The sequence below is a fragment of the Heloderma suspectum genome, chromosome 2, assembly GCF_057233095.1.
Source record: "Heloderma suspectum isolate Gila_16-S chromosome 2, 16-S_ref, whole genome shotgun sequence".
Taxonomy (NCBI): domain Eukaryota; kingdom Metazoa; phylum Chordata; class Lepidosauria; order Squamata; family Helodermatidae; genus Heloderma; species Heloderma suspectum.
Window position 1 is genome coordinate 178,387,072 of NC_139459.1, and position 20,085 is coordinate 178,407,156.

The window sequence follows — 20,085 nt, forward strand, 5'->3', positions numbered from 1 at the left end:
AAAAACAGATGGACCAGATTTTACACAATCCATACATCCCTAATATTAGGGAAAACAACGTTAAAAATGCATTATATTCAGAAAATTGATTGTAAAACTGTTCATATTAGGGAAAATGCTTACAAAAATTCATGTATTCAGAGAAATATGCACAGAAATGCTTATGTTTTTCATGTGAACTTTAAAAACCATTTTCATACTTCTGGACAAACTGAACTTAAGACTGGAGAAATTCTCAAACTTTGTGATAAACTGAACTTAAGACTGGAAAAATTAGACACAGAGATCCAAACTGACAGACCTGTCCATTCCCACTTCTCTCTGCCCAGTGTATCTCTCAACATGAGAGATCTCATCAGAAACTTCCTTTTTTTCTGGCCCTAAGGGCTAGGAACATTTTCTTTTTTTTCTTTTTCAAATTTAAGCTGAGGTTTTATGGTTATTGAATTGTGTCCATGTTGCCAAATCCTATATCCCTATGAGCCCCGGTACTACTACACCACTGCCAATAATTCACCCCTATATGCCCTACCTGTGCTGCCCCATCTACGTCATGACCATACTAACCTAATAAGTAGGGATTTGGAGAAATCCACAGCAGAACCAAATGAGTTTGGATTTTCATGAATCTGACCCACGGATTCCACAGTGGACCAGCTTTTCCCCTGTGGGGTGGATTAGAACATAGAATCATAGGGTTGGAAGGGGCCGACAAGACCATTGAGTCCAACCCCTTGCTCAGTGCGGGAAGCCTGATTCCCAGGAGGTCCCCCGTTGAAGTTTGCACAAATTTCATCATAGAAAGCTATGCAAAATTAAAAAGCCAGCCAAAGATGTGCATTTCCCCCATAGGCTGCAGCATGAAAATGCACATCTCAGGGAAATTGCACATTTTTGAATGTGCAGAATTGTGCAATTGCAAATTTGCACAAATTTGGAAACAAAAAAATCTGACTCCATCAACAGAATGAAAGGCACCTGACAATCCACAAAACATGGACAGAATGGATTTTACACAATCCTTACATCCTTCATAAGCAGAATCACCACCCTCTACAAGCCAAATGTCCCTAATGAATCACTGCTGAGTAAATGGAAAAACCTAAACAACCTGAGCTAGTCAGGGTGTTTCAGCAAAATATTCCTACTCAGGCTTACTGACAATGAGCCACTGCCCACACTGAATTTCACTGAAGGTGGGTGGGAGGGAGCTAACAAAATGGCCAGTGTGCTGGGTATGAGATGGGCCCGGCTTATAAAGCCCTTTAGGTTCCATCCCAGCATCAGCGTGGGGATGTTATGTGCATCCACACCTATGACCAAAGCATGCCTTCCCTCTGGGGGTGGCCACAAATACCCATCCCCTAAGAATGGTGGAGACATTTGTCAGGTTGCATTTTAATTTTAATGCGAACTTACCCGATTTCACACTTTTGAACCAATATGCTGGGAGAAGGCAAGTTGTGGCCCTCTGGTTGTTCTGGCCTACAATTCCCATCAGCCCTAGCTAGCATAGACAATGGTAATGGATGATGGGAGTTGTAGGCCAAAACCTCTGGAGAGCCACAACTTGCCCACCTCGGCAATACACGAACTGACACCTTTAAAATTCTCATCTCTAAATTTTGAGACCTAGTTTTCAAATTTAAAAAACAAACATACAGACATGTTTGTAGGTGCACACATTAAGGACATAAGCACACAAAAGTGCACATCTTGATGAAAATAATGCTAAAAATACATTATATTAGGAAGATTTGCTTGCCAAAAAAAGTGTGTATTACGCAGTATCACATATAAAATGCATGTATGAGGAGAAACACTCAAAACGTTTTGCAAAAATTCTCATGCAAAGGTTTTCCAAAATTTCTCCAAGTATGGAACAAAATGACCTTAAGATTGGGAAAAAGAGAAACTGACACTGACAGATTTGCCCATCCCTACAGTGCTCTCATGGAACACATCATGACCGCAAGGATGAGCATTGGGGTAGTTCTCATATAGACATGCTCATAACCAGGGCTGATAAAAGCCAATGATTTTTTTAAAAAATAAATAAAAAGAACTTTTTTATTATTTACATCAGATTTTGAAATTTTGCAAAACAATTAGAACAAAAGAGCCCAGGTCAAAGATATCATCATGAATACTAATTAACCAACTTCTAATTATATCCTGTGAATATGTTATCAGCAGTTTATGGAGATGGGAAATAACCTGATGGGTCCTATTCCACACTGCAGGTGGTGTACAGAAATATACGCCTGCTTGCTTGCATGCGCGCGCTCGCGCTCTCTCTCTCTCTCTCTCTGCCTTGCCTCTCTCTAAGCGCAAAGATAGAGAAGGTCAATGAATAGAGAATTTGGGTAGATGGAGTAGATCTGAATGAGGAGGAGGAGTCTGGATATAAATGCAAGGGATACAGTGGTTGTTGTTGTTGTTGTTGTTCAGTCGTTAAGTCGTGTCCGACTGTTTGTGATCCCATGGACCATAGCACCCCAGGAAGTGATGGGGCCAGATGCCATGATCTTAGTTTTTTTAATGTTGAGTTTCAAACCAGCTTTTGCACTCTCCATTTCCACCCTCAACATGAGGCTCTTTAGATCCTCTTCGCTTTCTGCCATTAGGGTGGTATCGTCTACGTATCTGAGGTTGTTGATAATTCTCCTGGCAATCTTAATTCTGACCTGTGATTCATCCAACCCGGCGTTTCTCATGATGTGCTCTGCATATAAGTTAAATAAGCAGGGTGACAATATGCAGCCTTGTCGTACTCCTTTCCCAATTTTGAACCAATCGGTTGTTCCATGTCCGGTTCTTACTGTTGCTTCTTGACCCTCATACAGGTTTCTCAGGAAACAGGTAAGGTGGTCTGGACTGGTACTCCCATCTCTTTCAGAATTTGCCACAGTTTGTTGTGATCCACACAATCAAAGGCTTTAGCGTAGTCAATGAAGCAGAAATAGACGTTTTTCTGGAATTCTCTTGCTTTCTCCATGATGCAGCGAATGTTGGCGATTTGATCTCTAGTTCCTCTGCCTCTTCGAAACCCAGCTTGTACTTCCGGTAGTTCTCGGTTCGCATCCTGCTGAAGCCTAGCTTGTAGGATTTTGAGCATAACCTTGCTGGCATGTGAAATGAGCGCAATTGTATGGTAGTTCGAACACTCTTTGGCATTGCTCTTCTTTGGAACTGGAATGTAAACTGACCTTTTCCAGTCTTGTGGCCACTGTTGAATGTTCCAAATTTGTTGGCATATATAAGGGATAGGGTAGGGGAACAGAAAATTGAAACCAAAAGTGAATAGAACATCATGCAGTCCTAACTCCTGAAGAAACTTCTGCTGTAAGTATCCTCCTGTGTACCTACCTTCTAATGAAACCTACATCCCTGAATGTGTATTACAGTTATATTAAACAATAATGTACTTCTACTAAAAATAATGAGTAAATCACTAGTGAGGAAGATCTGATTTAAACTGTAATTTAAATAATTAAAATTTAGTCATTCAAGAAGCAATTTAAATCATGATTTTAATCAATTTGATTTAAATCAAATCAATGCTGTTCATAACTAATTAAAAATAATGAAAACAAATGGACATTTATTACTGCACATTCCACATGTTCACAATGCTTTGTGCAAATGAGCTGTAATCCTTAAAAACAACCTTGTAAGGCAGGGCAGCATTATCCCCTTAGTGCAACCCGAAAAGGTGAAATGGTTTAGTTACAGCTAGCTTGTGGCCCAGGTGAAATTTGAAACAGGGATTTCCCCACTAACACATTGCGATGCTGTCAGATCCAGCCTGCTCCTGCCAAAGTCCAGTTTTCTTTTCCTTCTCGAAGTAGCCACATGGCCGGCTGCAGACGGGACTCCAGCACAGAGTCCCCGATGTTGCGTTCACAGCACGAAACTAGGTCACCGGTTTGTTTCAGCGGCCCTAGTGTATTCTCACCACTTCGGCTGCAGAGCTGCATCCATGACCTACAGCCCCTTGTCAGTTGCCGTTAGGCTCTTGCGGGCAGCGTGTGAAGAAGGCTGTGTGTGGCCAACTCTGAAAGCATAGCTTGTCTCATTTACCAGCTTGCAAGCAAGAACAAGAGGCAGGGGTGCAAAGGAATCCTGCTTTGCTACTAAGTGTTGCAAAAGATGTCCTATTGCCAAGAGAGGCAATGCCCTTCTCTCCTCCTCCCCATCTATGTTCTCTAGCGAACCCATGCCACCGTTGATTGCGCAGTATCATTGCCGACAGCTGCCTTACCACAGCAGTGGTATCAGAACTCGTAATGCCACATTATCTTGGGTAGGGCCACAGCCCATGCAGAAGGCTCCCTGGCATCTTCCTTGAAATGGATCTAGGTAACTGATTATCTAGATCCATTTTGATCGGGCTTCAGGTCTGGTTTTGGAATGGAAACTGCCTTGGTTGCCCTGTAGGAGGGCCTTTGCTGGGAGAAGGACAGGGGGAGAGTGACAATATTGATTCCCTTGGACTTCTCAGCAGCTTTCAATACCATTGGCCATGGTATCCTTCTGGTTAGGTTGTCTAGGCTGGGGGTTGGAGGCACTGCGTTGCAGTGGTTCTGCTCCTACTTGGATGGCCCATTCCAGAAGGTGGTGCTGGGGGATTATTGCTCTGTGCCATGGCAAATGTGCCAATGGGTTCCACAGGGCTCTATTTTATCCCCTGTGCTGTGCAACATCTACATGAAAGCACTGGGGGAGATTATCCAGAGGTGTGAGCTGAAGTGTCATCAATAGGCAGATGACACCCAGCTCTACCTCTCTATTTCATCAAACTCAGGTGAGGCAGTGGCTGTTCTGAATCAGTGCCTGGGCATGGTAATGGACTGGGTGAGGGCGAATAAACTGGACTCCATCCAGACAAGAGGGAGGTACTGTTAGTAGGTGGTTCATCTGCCTAGGGATGGCGGAGAATTTCTCCCCGAATCTTCAGGAGGCCGAGCGCCGCCGCATTCAGCCCCCCGAAGTTGGTTGGGAAATTCTCTGCCAGCCCCCCGCCCCCCCCCCGGGACAGGACTTACCTTCGGCGAATGTCCCTCTCGGCGGCGGGCCCTGGCGGCGGTTCAGCGGCGTTTCGTTTCGGGCGGGGGCGGCGGCCGGTCTCCCGACCAGCTGCCACTGCCACCGTTTCAAAAAAAAAAACACTAAAGTAAAAAAAAAAAAAAAGTCGTGATAGGCTACGTAAATCGTCACATAGCCTATCACGGGTGACTTTGAAAAAAAGAAGCGCGTACACAAATGGCGGCGCCCATGGGGCGCCGCCATTTGCGTTCCTTATTTTGGCACGTCTCATCTACGTAAAGATTTATTCAGACTACGGCGAAAATAAGGGCACGCTATTTGCGTTGCCCTTATTTTCGCCGTAGTCTACATAAATCTTTACGTAGACTAGACTAGACTAGTGCCAAAATAAGGAACGCAAATGGCGGCGCCCCATGGGTGCTGCCATTTGCTTACGTGCTTTTTTTTTCTCTAAAGTCACCCGTGATAGGCTACGTGATGATTTACGTAGCCTATCACAGCTGACTTTGGAAATCTAGCAGTGATAGGCTACGTAAATCGTCACATAGCGTATCATGGGGTCTTTTTTTTTTTTTTACTTTTTGTTTCGCGGGCGGGGAGACGGGGCGCTTCTCCCCGGCCTGAATTTCGTCCGTGCGAGGCGGGGCACCTTCCCCCCCAGCCTGAATTTCGGCCGGGCAAGGCGGGATGCCTCCCCCCCTTGCCTGAACTTCGGGGGGGAAAGCGAAGCGCCTCCCCCCCACCGTGAAGCCAAGCTGCGAAAAGGTAAGTGACTTTTGTATATCCCTACATCTGCCCTGTTAGGTGACATTCAACCTGTTCTGGAGGGTGTTACACTCCCCCTGAAAGATCAGGTTTGTAGTTTGGGGGTGCTATTGGACCCAGAACTGTTATTTGAGGCATGTGGCACAGAGCACCTTTTATCAGCTTAGGCTGATATACCAACTATGCCCTTAACAGAGATAGCCTAGCTACAGTTACCCATGCACTGATAACCTCTTGTCTGGATTACTGCAATGTGTTATACATGGGCTGCCTTTGAAAATGGCCCGGAAACTTCAGCTGGTCCAGAACAGGGCAGCGAGATTGTTGATGGGGACTGGCCAATGTGATCATGTTATGCCAGTACTTTTCCATCTGCACTGGTTGCAGTCTATGTCTGGGCCTGATTCAAAGTGCTGGTATTAACATTCAAAGCCCCGAACAGCTTGGGGCCAGGTTACATGAAGGATCATCCCCTCCCATATGTACCTGCCTGGACTGTGAGATCATCTTCAGTGGTCTTTCTCTGGGAGCCCCTGCCAAGAGAATTAAGGCAGGTGGCTACCAAGAAGAAGGCCTTTTCTGCTGTGGCACCTCAGTTATGTAATGTGCTTCCCAGAGAGGCTCTCCTCCTGCCTTCACTGTGCTCTTTCCGGCACCAAGTGAAGAGCTTTTTATTTTCCCAGCCATTTTAGTCTTTTAGTTGTGTTGATTTAAATTGTTATTGCATTTTAAATCTCTGTATTGCTGCTAGGTTTTTTCTGGTTTAACTGTTATACTGTAGTTCTAAATTTTAATGTTTATATTGCAGTTTATGCTATATGTTGTGATTTTAACTGCTGTGAACCGGCCAGAGAGCTTCGGCTATTGGGTGGTATAGAAATGAAATAAGCAAATAAATAAATCTCCAGTTAAAACAAACAGGTAAGAGGTGATGGGGAAGACCCCTCTCTGCCCAAGACCCTGGAGAGCTACTACCAGTCAGAGTATATAATACTGGCCAACAGGGAAAAATAATCCAACCAGGTATAATAGGGAGTTTGAACGTCTTTCAGCCCAAGGGCAAAATTCCATTTCAAAGAAGCTCTCGGGGGCCACATTCCAGTGGTGGGTGGAACCAAAGGCAAAAATGGGGTGGGACCAAAATACCAGCACATTTTAGCATGAAGCTCTTGCTGCCGCTAGCGAAGCCCTAGGACGGGCAATTCTACCTTTTAGAATGGAGAGAAAACTGTACAGACACCGGGAAACCACCAAACAGTGGGCGGAGAAGGAAAGCTGGTGGGGCCATGGAAAGAGGGTGTGGCCCTCTGGGGACCCTCAGAGGGCTGGAATTAGCCTCCAGGCCTGAGGTTCTGCAACCCTGAGGTAAAGGGTAGTTTCCTATGGTCCTGTCATACCAACTCTCCATGTATCATTTATCCTAATCACAAGATCAGGGTTTCCTTGGCACATAATTTAGTTACTCTGGTACAGAACATTTTTTTTATTACTGGCATACCACGTTGTCTATACATACTCATTCAACCCCTGTTACCCTTGCCTCATCCATTCCTCCCTTCCTCTCCATTAGCTACACTTCCCTCTCCTTTTGGGGTCTCCCCACACTGACATTTTATATTGTAATCTCCTCAAGACAGGCAGAAGTCTCTCTTTTTGCTTATATTACTCACTAGAGCAGCATGCTCATTACACGAGATAGGAAGAACGGATTGACCCGACAAAGACATACAAAACAAAAAGAAATGGTGAGGGCGCATTTCAGCCTTCCTAAATAAGAGACTGTGGAGCTGGCATTCTCAAAAAAATTCAGTGCTGGTGGACATATGGAACACAAGGGAGCCGAGCAGGAATTCAGACAAATCTCCGATTGTGTAAATCCAGGCCTAGACAGAAACGACAGATTCTCCTCCTGTTATGAAGATGGAGGGAGCCATTGGCCATTCTGCATGCCTTTCTCTCCCATTTAAGATTTGCAGCATAGGACTACTGGGAGTCAACATTCTGCTTGGCACTGCTCATTGCCAGCTGTTCTGTGGCTGCATCTTAAGCGGGGGGCTCTGGGGTAGAATACATGCTCTGCATGCATAAGATGCCCGATTCAGTCCCCAGTGAAGAGGCCCCTCCAGATGCTGTTGGGCTGCAAATCCCTTCCCCATTAACTACGTTGGCAAGGGCCGGTGAGTTGCAGTCCAACAGCATCTAGAAAGACTTAAGTTGCACCCCACTGAAATAAAAGGATCTAAGATTGGTCCCTGAGCCAGGAGCATGATCAGCACCCCACTTCCATAGTAAGAACATAAGAAGAGCCCTGCTGAATTAGATCAAGAGTCCATCTAGTCCATCATTCTGGTCACACAGTGGCCAACCAGCTACCCGCAGTAAACCCATAAGTAGGACATGAGTGCAACAGCACCTTCCTACCCATGTTCCCTGGCAACTGGTGCACATAGGCATACTGCATCAACTTAAAGCTTTCTTTTAAAAAAAAGCTTTAAGGTGCTTATAATGTTTATAGTATTTGGAGTGCATGTAGTGTTTGGTCATGCCACTTCAGAGTAAAGCCCACATTCTGCTGATTTTTCTCTGGAATGAATGACAAACTAGAAATGGAAAAAGAAACGCACATTAAAGCAGCCTTCTCCAACCTGGCACCTGCCAAAGGAGCTGGACTCCAACTCCCATAAAGCTATGTTGGCTGCAGGATTCTGGGACTTGTAGTCCAATAAGCTGGAAGGTGCCAGATTGAGGAAGGAGTTGTTTTTTGTAGTTAGTATTAACTAAACAACTTGTTCGGAACTTTGAGAAAAAGGGTGAAAGACACTTGCTGCTTTTTTTCCAACCTAGCTCACTGTAGAAAGAACACTCAACAAACAATGAGTCACTGAGCTTAGCTCAGCACCCCCTTCAGCTTGGCACCCAGGGCACGCACTCAGCTCAGCCACTCCTTTGGCCAGTCCTGGCATCAAGGCTGGGAAGAAGGCTTCCTCTTGAGACCCAGGAGAGCTCCTATGGGTCAGAGCCACCAGTATTGGCTTAGATCAGGGGTGGGCAACCTGTGGCCCTCCAGATGTGGTTAGAATCCAACTCCCATCAGCCCCAGACAGCATGACCAGTGGTCAGGGGTGAGGGGAGCTGTGGTCCAACATTTATTTTTTTTACTGCATTTATTTATTTATATCCCGCCTTAGTGCCAAAAAATGGCACTCCAGGCAGCTAACAATAAAAGCTAGATTTAAAAGAGAATCTTAATTAAAGCATAACATCTGGAGGGCCGCATGTTCCCCAGCCCTGGCCTGGACAGGCCAGTGGTCTGACTCAATAGAAAGGGAGCTTCACATGTTCAGCCTACAAAAGTTTATGTTGTATTAAAATCCATCCATCTACTAGAGCTGACCTTCACGTAACTGTATGCTGAAGGTGCTGTAGTAAGAGCATGGATGACAGTACTCTTGCCAACGCTCTGTCAGGGCCCCAGATGCATTGTGGAGCGATTAAAACGGTGGGCTCAGCAGCAGCACTTGCTGGCAAGACTGGCTCTTTTGTGGCTGTGGGTGCCTGCTGCAATAAAGTAAGGAGAGGGAACAAGAGGCAATCAGAGCAATGAAGGCTTTGCCTTCACTACCTATGGGAGGAAGGGTTTTGCTGGCTGCAGCAGCTGTCCAAAGGGGTGGACATTGCTATTGCCCATGTGGGAGCTCCAGCACCCAAAGGTGGGGGGTTAACTGGTGCCGAGGGCCCCATGCACGAGGACTGCTGTGGGCCCTGCAAAATCTGGCACCAGCCCTGCCTCAGCCTGGCACGCATATCCTCTTTCTATACCTGGGGCCTGTGTGAAGTTGTATTCCCAGCCAAAATGCCAGCATTCTCTTCCCGCCCAGGAGCTACACTACATTATCTGTTTGACAGCTTCCTCCCTTGAGCACTTAGGAATGTTTGAGAACATTCCATGACATCACAGCAGCTCAGCCTACCTGGTTCAGAGACCTCATTGCCACAGCACGTACACACACACACAAACACCCACACAGCCATTGCAAGCCTGGCCCATCTCTGCCTCTCTGCACTTGTCTCATGTTTCATAGGGTAATTTAGTCCACTTCCCCTTAAAAGAGGCCACTTTTCCTCTGTAACATTTCCTCTGTTTAACAATCAAGGAGGAAATCAGTCTGGTTCTTTCAGCCGTAATGCTGCCTCCTCCTTCCTCCCTGGGGCAGTGATGCTGAACAGTTCTGAGTGAAGTCAATTGGAAACAGAGAGCAGAAGAGACAGTGGGAGAGAGCATTACTAGCCCTCTGCCCACCCACCTTCTCCAGCAGTAGGGAAGTAAGAGGAAAAAATTAATACCAAACGGTCATTTCCCCCGGTGCATGGATGTGCACACTGGGGTGCAGGCCCTCACAAAAGGTGGCTGGGAAATAGTAATCTCGCTTTCCCATTTGATTTCTGGTTGCAGCGTGCCCATTTGCAGAATGGAGAAGCGACTGGAACCTGATGGACTGAAAAAGCCCTGAAGGAGGACTCGAGAAGGGAAAAGATTGGACATGATATAATTGCTATTATTCTTATTAACCAGAGGGTTGCAGGCTCGGTTGCTTCTGTAATGCACAGCTAACCATGTTATGAAATCAGATTTCGACAAACAATAAAAAACAACCCTTTGCCTCACAATGCTGTAATGTATCTGTGCCCGCGATCAGAGGCAGGTTCAAATCCCAGCTCAGGCATTAAGTCACCAGATGGCCTTTGGGGAAAAATCACTCCTTGGCATGGGAGAGGCAAAAACACTAGTAGCCAGCCATTTGTGGAATTTGGTGCCGCAAGATGGGCTGATGGCCAGTAGCTAGAAGGGGATTAGATATATCCATGGAGGGTAGGGCTATCAGTGGCTATTAGCCATCACTGACCATACACACACCCCAGATTCAGAGGCAGTATGACTGTCAATGCTAAAGCTTTGTGCAAATATCCTCTGAAAACTCTTCACCCTATTTGTGGGCAGACAGTTTCACCAGATAGGAGAACTTCTCAACCATTTCTCACAGGTGGGGCTCACCACTGGCAGGGGCTGTAGCACAACTTCTTTTTTCCTGAAGGTTTTTGTGCTGTCACTGCAAGTGGCAACAATGTCAACTGTGTTGGCAGCCTAGCTCCCATTTTGCATCACCACAATGCAGGTGCGAGGGGGCCCATGTTACGTCTCAATGTACAGAAGAGGCAGAGCTCGTGCTGAGCCAAAATCTGTCCCTCAATTTCCTGGAAGTTTTCTTCCCCCATGAAAGAGGCTACCATTGTTCTGCCTCATTCTAGGGGTGTTTCATCATTTCTTTTTATGCTGTTTTTGAGCTTGCCTAATCACCGTGAGGAGGCTGAGAGTGCTGTATGCATGTTTTCTTTCTATTACACATCTCTCCATTGCTCTGCAGCCTCCCAGGCTGCCTGCGCTTCCTGATCTAAAAAAGCCCTATAGGAGGAATTACATCATAATGTCTTCCCCTGGGCTTCAGTTGAAGTGTGGGAAGCCAAGGAGGCTTGAAGAGATGATTGTACAATGAAAGACAAGAGATTTGCACAGAATCCTCAGATATCTCCTAAGTAAGGTAAGCACAAGAAACCCAAACCCATCCCATGAGAATTTCCCCAAAATTTTCTTTTCTTTTCAAAAGCAATTTGTTTTATTTCATCGTTTCATTTTATTTTATTTCATTTGTTACACTTATATACCGCCCAATAACCGAAGCTCCCTAGGAGGTTCACAAATCACCATTCTCATTCAATTTCCTAACAAATTGAATTAGATGGTTAAAAAAAAGTGGAAGACATTTTCAGCACAGCACTTGTAAATACCAGTTGCTAAGTAACAGCAGCATGAGAGGACTATTGCCTTATTGATTTATATCAATAAATATCACAAATGTGTTCAAGGTAGATAATAATGAAACACAAACTAAAAATACACAAAGTATAAATGAAAACAGAAAGGCCAATCAGGTAAAAACAGAGCAATACAATTAATAAACAGCACCCACAATTAAAACCCATTTCAGAAACTTGAAGGCCAAAAGCCTCCCAGAATAAAAACATTTTTGCCTACTGGCAAGTGGACATTAAGGACGGAGCTAGCTTGGCCTGCCTTGGTAGGGAGTTTGAGAGTCTAGTGGGAGTAGCCATCGAGAAAGCCTTCTCTCATGTTCCTGCCAAGCATGCCTCTGATGACAGCAGAACAGAGAGAAAGGCCTCTCCTGAGAACCTTAAAACCCAGGCAGTCTCATACAGGAGAATGCAGTCTTTCAAACAGCATGCAGAGTTTTAAAGGTCATACCCAGTACTTAGAATTGTACACACAATGGTAAACAAAAACAAACCTGCAGCCAGTGGAGTTGTAATGTGGGAGTTATAATGTGGGAGTCAGTAGCCTGGTTGCAGTATTCTGAACCAGCTGAGGTTTCCAAACACTTTTCAAAGGCAACCCCAAGCTGGTTACACAAGTCCAAATGAGTTGTAACTAAGGCACATGACACTGTGGTCATATCTGACATTTCCAGGAATGCTATGGAAACGCATTCCTGGCCATCCCCCAAACCAAGGCATCCTCATTTAGGGATGGTGCAGGCACCTGGGAATACAGATGTGGCCACCCTACCTCTCCAAGGATCCTGCCCACAGACTGTTCCTCAGTCTGTGCAAAGCAGTCAGGTTAGTAGGTTAATAGTCAGGAAGCAGTCAGGTTAGCAATGGATTTTGTCACGCTGAAATGAGAAGTGGTGGACAAATAGTTGTAGACACTCCCTGCCCCCCCCCCCGCCAAAGTCATCGTTTTCCTGATTCTGGCCACCAAACATGGCATTGTAAATAGCTACTCTCCTGGTTGCCCTGTAGCAAGTAACATGTGCACAGGCATGCGCCTGTGCGCACACCTGTGCCTGCACATGTGTGCACATAGACACACAAAGGGTTTTTTGGTGGCTTGCTTTTGTGGAATACTTGGCAAGGCTAGCACAACACACTGTATTCAGACCACAATGCTGAGCTTCAAACACACACAGCCCCTGCCCCTGGATCAGCTGTGATAGAATTCTGGATGGGCATAGAAGCAGCCCCCCTGTCACAGCTGGCAACAAGGGAAGCCTTACACAGCATTATGCGAATGCTGCCTCCATTTGCAGCACTTTATTCTGAGATAGGCAATTCCAAATTGTCAAGTCCACTGATTCAGGAAAGCTGTTGGATGGGGCTATTCTCCTGGTCTACTTTGAGAAGCAAGTGCTGGGGTAGTTGGTAAGGGTTTTATCATTGCTACTGTTTGTTTGTTTTTAATTGTTGATTTCATTCCCATTTTAATGTCCCGTTCTGGTCACTTCGAGCTTTTCGAAAGGCTGGGTAGGAACAAATGAGTGAATGTATGAATGAGTGCTTCCAGACTGATCCTAAGGATGACCGTGCTGATCCGAACAATGGACAACTAGTCATAGGAACATAGGAAGCTCCCTTATACTGAGTCAGACCCTTGGTCCATCTAGCCCAGTGTTCTTGACACTAACTGGCAGAAGCTACCGAGGGTTTCAGGCAGGTTTCGTTCTTAACCCTACCTGGAGATGCCAGGGACTGAACCTGGAACCTTCTGCACGCAAAGCAGGAGCTCCAACAATGCACAACAGCCCTTCATCATGACTATGGACAACTAGAAAGAGGATGCCAACTAGCTTGTAGCCTTGTGCAAGTCCCCATAGGAATCGTTCACCAGACCGATAGAGGGATGCAACGATGATGGACCAAAGACAGACATAAACACACAACAGGACCAGCACTCATATCTGGGATGTCTCTTGCATATCCTGCAGAATTCTCTGTTCCTGCAGATAACACAGACCCGGCCTTTTCAACCTTTCTAAATTAGGTCTTGCATTCTTAAATCCTCTTCTCGCACTGTCACATCAGTTTGGATCCCCTCCAACTGTTCCCTCTTCAGCAGAGCATGAGCACCCGGACCGTGACTCATCTCCCACCAAAGCTTGACCAACACACAGCAGAGTGTGCCCAGTCTCTCTCTCTCCCCCTTTCTTTTTACTTAATGCTGCTGCTGGCGGGGGGGGGGGAGGGGAGGGGAGGGGAGGGGAAGAAAACCAAACCAAAGCAGACCGTGACCCACATGACAAATGACGGATCCAGGGTGATCCGCCCCATGAGGCTATTTCCTGCCATCTCCCTTTACAGCAAGGGATGCGGCTGGAGCCTGTAGCATGACATGACAAAGACATGGAAACACAAGAGGTTTTCGAGGAAAGCCAGATACTCCTGAGAAACATAAAGGCTGTGATCACTAGGGATGTCAGAGAATTCCGCCACAGACTCCAGTGAGGCCGGATTCTTTAGAAACCAGCCCCCTGGAATCCGTGGCGGAATACCCCCCCCCCCGCGGAATCCCCCCGGAATGGAGCTTACCTGGGGCCAATGCTGTGGTGACGGTGGCTGAGGCTGGTCTCCTGGCTGGCTGCTGTGGCCACAAATGGTGGTCATCGTAGCGGCCACCATTTGTGTGCTTGCAGGCAGCCGTGATAGGTTATGTAAGTATTTACATAGCCTATCACAGCAAAGAGTAGGGACGCAAATGGTGTAGCAGCTGCCATTTGTGTCCCTGCTTTAGCCGTGATAGGCTACGTAAATATTTACGTAGCCTATCACGGGCTACTGTAGGGATGCAAATGGAATCCCCTACGCAGAACACCATTTGCATACACACCAGCCCAGCAGTGGTTGCCCCGACCAGAACCATGTAAGGGATTCGTACATCCCTAGTGATCACACATTCATTTCCAAATGCTTTATCATCACTTGGAAGGCTTCCCCACCCCCTGCCACCACCCACCCCTCTTCAGTCTATGTGCATTACCACCATTCACAAGTTACACCTTTTCTGTTTTAAATAGCACCTCCCCCCACCTCCACCTAGTGTAGGAGAAGTCACTCCTGCTGCTTGCCTACCTTGGACAGTGCCCTGAAACCAGTTTTGGACACAAGCCCATCATGATGTGGTTGGCAACAGCCTGACAGTGGCCCGGTTCAGACGCAATGCTAAACAACAGTTTAGTGCAATGAGAATGAGGCTGCTGGAGCCATGGGCTCCGGTGCTTCCCCATCTCCTCTCCTCAGAAGAGATCAGAAGCACCCTCTTTGAAGTTTAAATTAACCATGGTTCATCATTGCATCCAACTAGGACAAACTGTGTTTACTTTAAACTGTGGTTTATTAACTCAAGCCATGGTTTCTGATCCTGGCTTGTTCCAATAATGGAGCCTTCCCCAACTGGATCCTTCCAGATGCTTTGGCCTACAACTCCTATCAGTCCCAGCTAGTATAGCCAATGATCAGGGGTAATGGGAGTTGTAGTCCAGTACATCTGGGGGGGACCCAGGTTGAGAAAGGTTGCAATAAACCAAAGCTTAAAACTAACCACAGTTTACTTTTCCATTAAATCTCACCAGTTTGCCTTCTGGGAAATGAATGTTTTGTGACTGGCCATGCCCACCGTGGCAGCCACTTTATGAATGGGCAATCCCATCCCATGTCAGCCATTTTGTGAGAGCATCCACAACATTCTCTCAAAATTCCAAATCTGCCCAATGAGCCAAAAAGGTCAGGGATCCCTGGTGTATATTAAAAACTCCTTGCAAATAGGAAGCTAGCATATCCAGACAAAAAGGATTTAGCACAGATCCAAACCAAGCCAATGAACAGTCACTCTTTCTGCTTTACCATCCTCCCCTTTTTCTTCACTGTCCATGAAACTGACAAAGCTGAGAGGAAATCCTCTGGCTGGGGAATCCTCTGGCTGGGGATGATGGGGAGTTCTAGTCCAGCACACCTGGAAGGCACAGGGTTGGGGAAGGCAAGTATGGAAGCTGGGTGGGCAGGGCATTGATTTTTTTGATCGGTTATAACAAAATGCACAGAATAGCAGCTCTTCTACTGCTCTAACTCTCTCCCTTTGTTAGGATGGGAGCGCCCATTTATCTGTCATCTGGTTATTAGTTGAAGCTGCCTGCTCCAGTCTCAGGAGGAGCAAAAAAAAAAAAAAAAAATTGCTGATGCCCATCCAGGTGATGGATTGAGCCACTGAAACCACCCCCGCATCCTCTGGAACTCCTGCCAACACCACCCTTCCTCTGTTGCTTGTTGGGCTGCCTTCATCAGTAGCTTTCCCCAAGGAAGAAGAGGGGGGGAAATTACCCACTGAAATCTCATTGTGCTTGTTAGCAAAACAAATTTCAACCCTGGATAGTAAATTAGTACACCAAATGGTCTACAGCCTGCCCCATAAGCAGGGCCAATTAAACCCATACCCCCTCTGAAATGCATTATCCTTTAAAAAAAAGAAAAAGATGTTTGCATGATGAAAACCACTTTTCCTCTTTGGGACTTCATCTTCTGCTCCATCCTCTTTCATGGGATTAGAGAATTTTCTTAGGGTGAAAACGGAAAGACATTCTAAACAGCAAGGTGGACGTGGCTTGAATGTACTTTTGCTGCATTCGGAGGCATTGATTTTGAGGAAAGAGAAGGTCTTTTTCAAATCAACACACTTCAGAATGTCCATCATGTTTCAGATCATCTGCCCACTCTTAGATGAGTTGATCTCATGCAACTTAACTCCATTCTCTCTCCAGACCTACCTTTTGCATGTACATGAAATAATCTATTGCTCCATCTAAAGAACTGAGGGTGTTTCCACCCTCCCGAAATAAACTCTCTCTGTACTTGGCTGTACATAAGCCAAGTGTTTTCTAGATGTTCCTTTTCTCACCTCGTATACACAGTTCTTTAGTATATCCTTGATATTATGCCTCCCAGAACACTTATGCCAAAGTGTTTTGAGTGCCAAAGATCGTTTGTTGGCATTTGATCGTTTGACTCCAGTTTGCATTTACTATCTGTAAAGCAGAAAACAGGTCACAACAGTTCACCCTTGTTTTTTCAACATGTCCACCTACCCAGCATCTTATTAACTGAGCCATTAGAATATCCACTCTTTTATTAAATGAGGCTATGAGATGGCTTGCTAGGGAAAGCGGAAGGCAAAAGAAAGAGGGGCTGACCAAGGGCAAGATGGATGGATGATATTCTGGAGGTGACGGACTCGACCTTGGGGGAGCTGGGGGTGGCGACAGCCGACAGGAAGCTCTGGCGTGGGCTGGTCCATGAAGTCACGAAGAGTCGGAAGCGACTGACCGAATAAACAACAAATGAGATGGTTAAGTGGAACTGGCCAGCTAGAGACCTGCAGGCTGGATTCTGTGACATACACATACACATGCAGCTGGCCCTGGTTGTGCTGCTTGGGCTAACAGCGGTGCATAAAGTCCAGAATGCAGCTAGAAGGATGGGCACTTGTCCATCAAATCATGTTGATTTCCAGCAATAGTCAATGGGAGGCACAAAGCTTTAGATTTCCAAATCAAGATTTGAATTTGGGCCTCGAGTCAAATCAGGCAAACTCCAAATCAGTCTGAGAAAAAGCAGGCTATTTTCCAAACCTGGGTCTGAACCAAATATTGTGGGCAGTGCACACCCCTAATTTAGACCCCACTTCACACATTACTTGTGTAGGTGTACACACCCAAGAGACTTTGAGCATATTGCCAAAAATGTAAATACGACATTCACATAGGTCCATTCATCAGAGATCAGAAAGTGGCTGCAACTCAATGTGAACATGCTGAACCAACGCTGCATTTCCCTCTGGACAATGTGTGCAATAACCCTGAAGGATGGAAGGGCAACCACTTCAGTCCAGGGGCTGAATTACCACCACCACCTACTCCTGGATCTAGCTAGCAGGCCTGACATCAGGGAGTGGGACCTCACACCCAAAGCCCCACCCCTCCCATGATGTCACTGGGCCATGCCCCACCCACTTAAAAAACCTCCATGGGGAGAGAGAGGCATAGAGCTCCATGCCTCTCTCTGCATGGAGAAAGGGACTCAGCCCAGACTTGCAGGTGACGACGCTTGCAAGCCCTGGCTGATCAGGCTGCTCTGTCCTTCCCACACTGCTTCTGCCCCAGTTGGGACATGACGAGCAAAGGAAAGGACGTAGCTAGCACTTGCTGACACCCACAAGTCCCAGGTAGTTTGGGCTCCTTCTTCCTGAGTCACTCATGTCCTGATCGGGACACAAGCAGCATGGGAACTGACAGCTGATTGGAGCGAACAACGGGATTCCCCTTTGCATGACTTGCCCTCAGGGGGCAGGGCTTAGGGAGGGGCCCACAGGGGAGGTTCAACCCTCCGCAGGCCCAATTTAGGCCCGCAGGCTTGAGGTCGCCCTCCTGTGCCCTGAAGGATGGCAGAAAAGAGTTGGTTCATGTGACTTCTCAGTCATTGAGAGGAAGCAAGCAGCACCTGTGGCAAGTGAGAGAGTGTTCTTGCCATGGCTGTGTAATGCATAGAAGCTGCCATGAGCAGAGGCCTGCAGTAAGGATATGCAGGGACTGAGAGGCACGACACGGAATCACGGGGACCAGGGCAGGCTCATGTTCTCCACTTGTAATGTGACTGCATCAGGGGCACAGAACCTCTCTCGGCCCAAGGGCTGAATTCAATTCCAAAGAAGCTCTTCGGGGCCACACTCCAGTGGTGGGCGGGGTCAAAGGCAAAAGGGGTGGGGCCAAAAATATCAGCATATTTTAGTGCAAAGCTGTTACTGCAAGTAACTAAGCCTTAGGGGAGGCATTTCAACTTTCTTGAATGGGGGCAGGGGTGGAGACAGCAAAAGCTGGGAAACCGCAAATGGTGGTTGGGGGGAAAGGGGGTGGGGCCAGGGCATGGAGAACTGGGAAACCCAAGAGGGCCAGACTGGGACCCAAGGGAGGCCGGACTTTGTCTGTGGGCCTGAGGTTCAACATTCCAGACTACATGGGAAAACTTTAGCAACAAACTGCACTACACACATAGCGAGTTGGCAGCCACCCCTTGGAACCCAGCTGCTGGAAATGTAAGCAGTCATGGAGATTGCTGCTGCATTATCATGTGCACAGCCTGGTGGAAGACAGGGTTCCACTCTGCCCCCTCTTTGCTGATATGTGTGGACATACATGGAGACATTCAGCCGTGCAAACTGACCCACGCAGATCTCAGAATGAGTAGAAGGCCACTGCTGCTCCCACTGCCCCACCCCAGTTCCCGAGGCAGGGGACAGGCCCACAGTCTAGTGTCAATTGGATGGTTAACAAGGTGGGGAGAGCAAGGAGGAGGAGGAGAAAGGACCACAAATTGCAAAGGACCAAGGACTGCTGCCAGAAAATGCACGGCCATGTCTCCTTCTCCCCACAACCCATATTGTGTCTATCACTTGCAAAAGCACAACGTGGGGGTATTTCCCCACCCTTACCAGCCAATGGTGCAGAGGAGGGAAATGCATAATCTTGTGACTTGAGTGGCAGTCAACTGTGGGCAAGTTATAGCCCTCCAGATGTTGTTGGACTGAAAACCCCATCATCCCTCGCCATTGGCTACGCCAGCTAAGGCTGATAGACATTACAGCCCAGCAACATCTGGAGGGCCAGAAGTGGCCCACCCTGGTGTAAATGATGCTGCACATTACAGGGGAGCCAATAGCTGTGTATGGTCATTCTCCCCACCACCACCATCTGATTACCAATACATGGGGGTGGGGGAGAGTGGGGATGAACTGGTTGGCCCCAGCCCTTCCCGACTGTTCCTGTTCCTTCAATGCCCCCTCCTCCGCGTGCTGGGTGCTTAACCTCTGCAGGGGGAGCTTTAGCTTCTTGTGGTGGGCTTCCTATGCAATCTTAAAACCCTGGAAGGTTCTAGATCATCATTACTAGACATCAAGGTTCTAGATGTCTAGTAAAAAAGACTCTCCACCACAGGGGTCCAGTTGGATCCCGACTTAAACTCAGAGTACACCCACTGAAATCAATGGCACTTTCATCATGACGAACTTCAGTCCCAACGATTTCAATGGGCCAACAATTTCTAGTATAGCCATGCCTGGATCCAGCCCCAGAAGTTCCTCTCAGGAATGGCAACAGGGCCATGCCGGAGAGTCCAGGACCAACAGGCTGATCTCCACCCCACCACCCTGTGCAATAGGAAGAATGACTGAATAAAGCTAATGAGAACTCAGTATAGAGATATTCAGATCCAGGTCATGCATCACATTTATGCATCCCTATATCATCCCTTTGAGATGAACAGGATTTTTGGCAATAGCCCTCAGTCTCCATAATGCCTAATTCTGCCCCAAGTCCCTCA

At 46.9% G+C, this 20,085-nt stretch overlaps 1 protein-coding gene across 1 annotated transcript in view; it reads right to left on the minus strand.

Moving 5' to 3' along the window:
• Positions 1-20,085, minus strand: part of OLFM2 (olfactomedin 2) — a 183,133-nt gene that overhangs the window by 130,453 nt on the left and 32,595 nt on the right. The window lies entirely within an intron of this gene.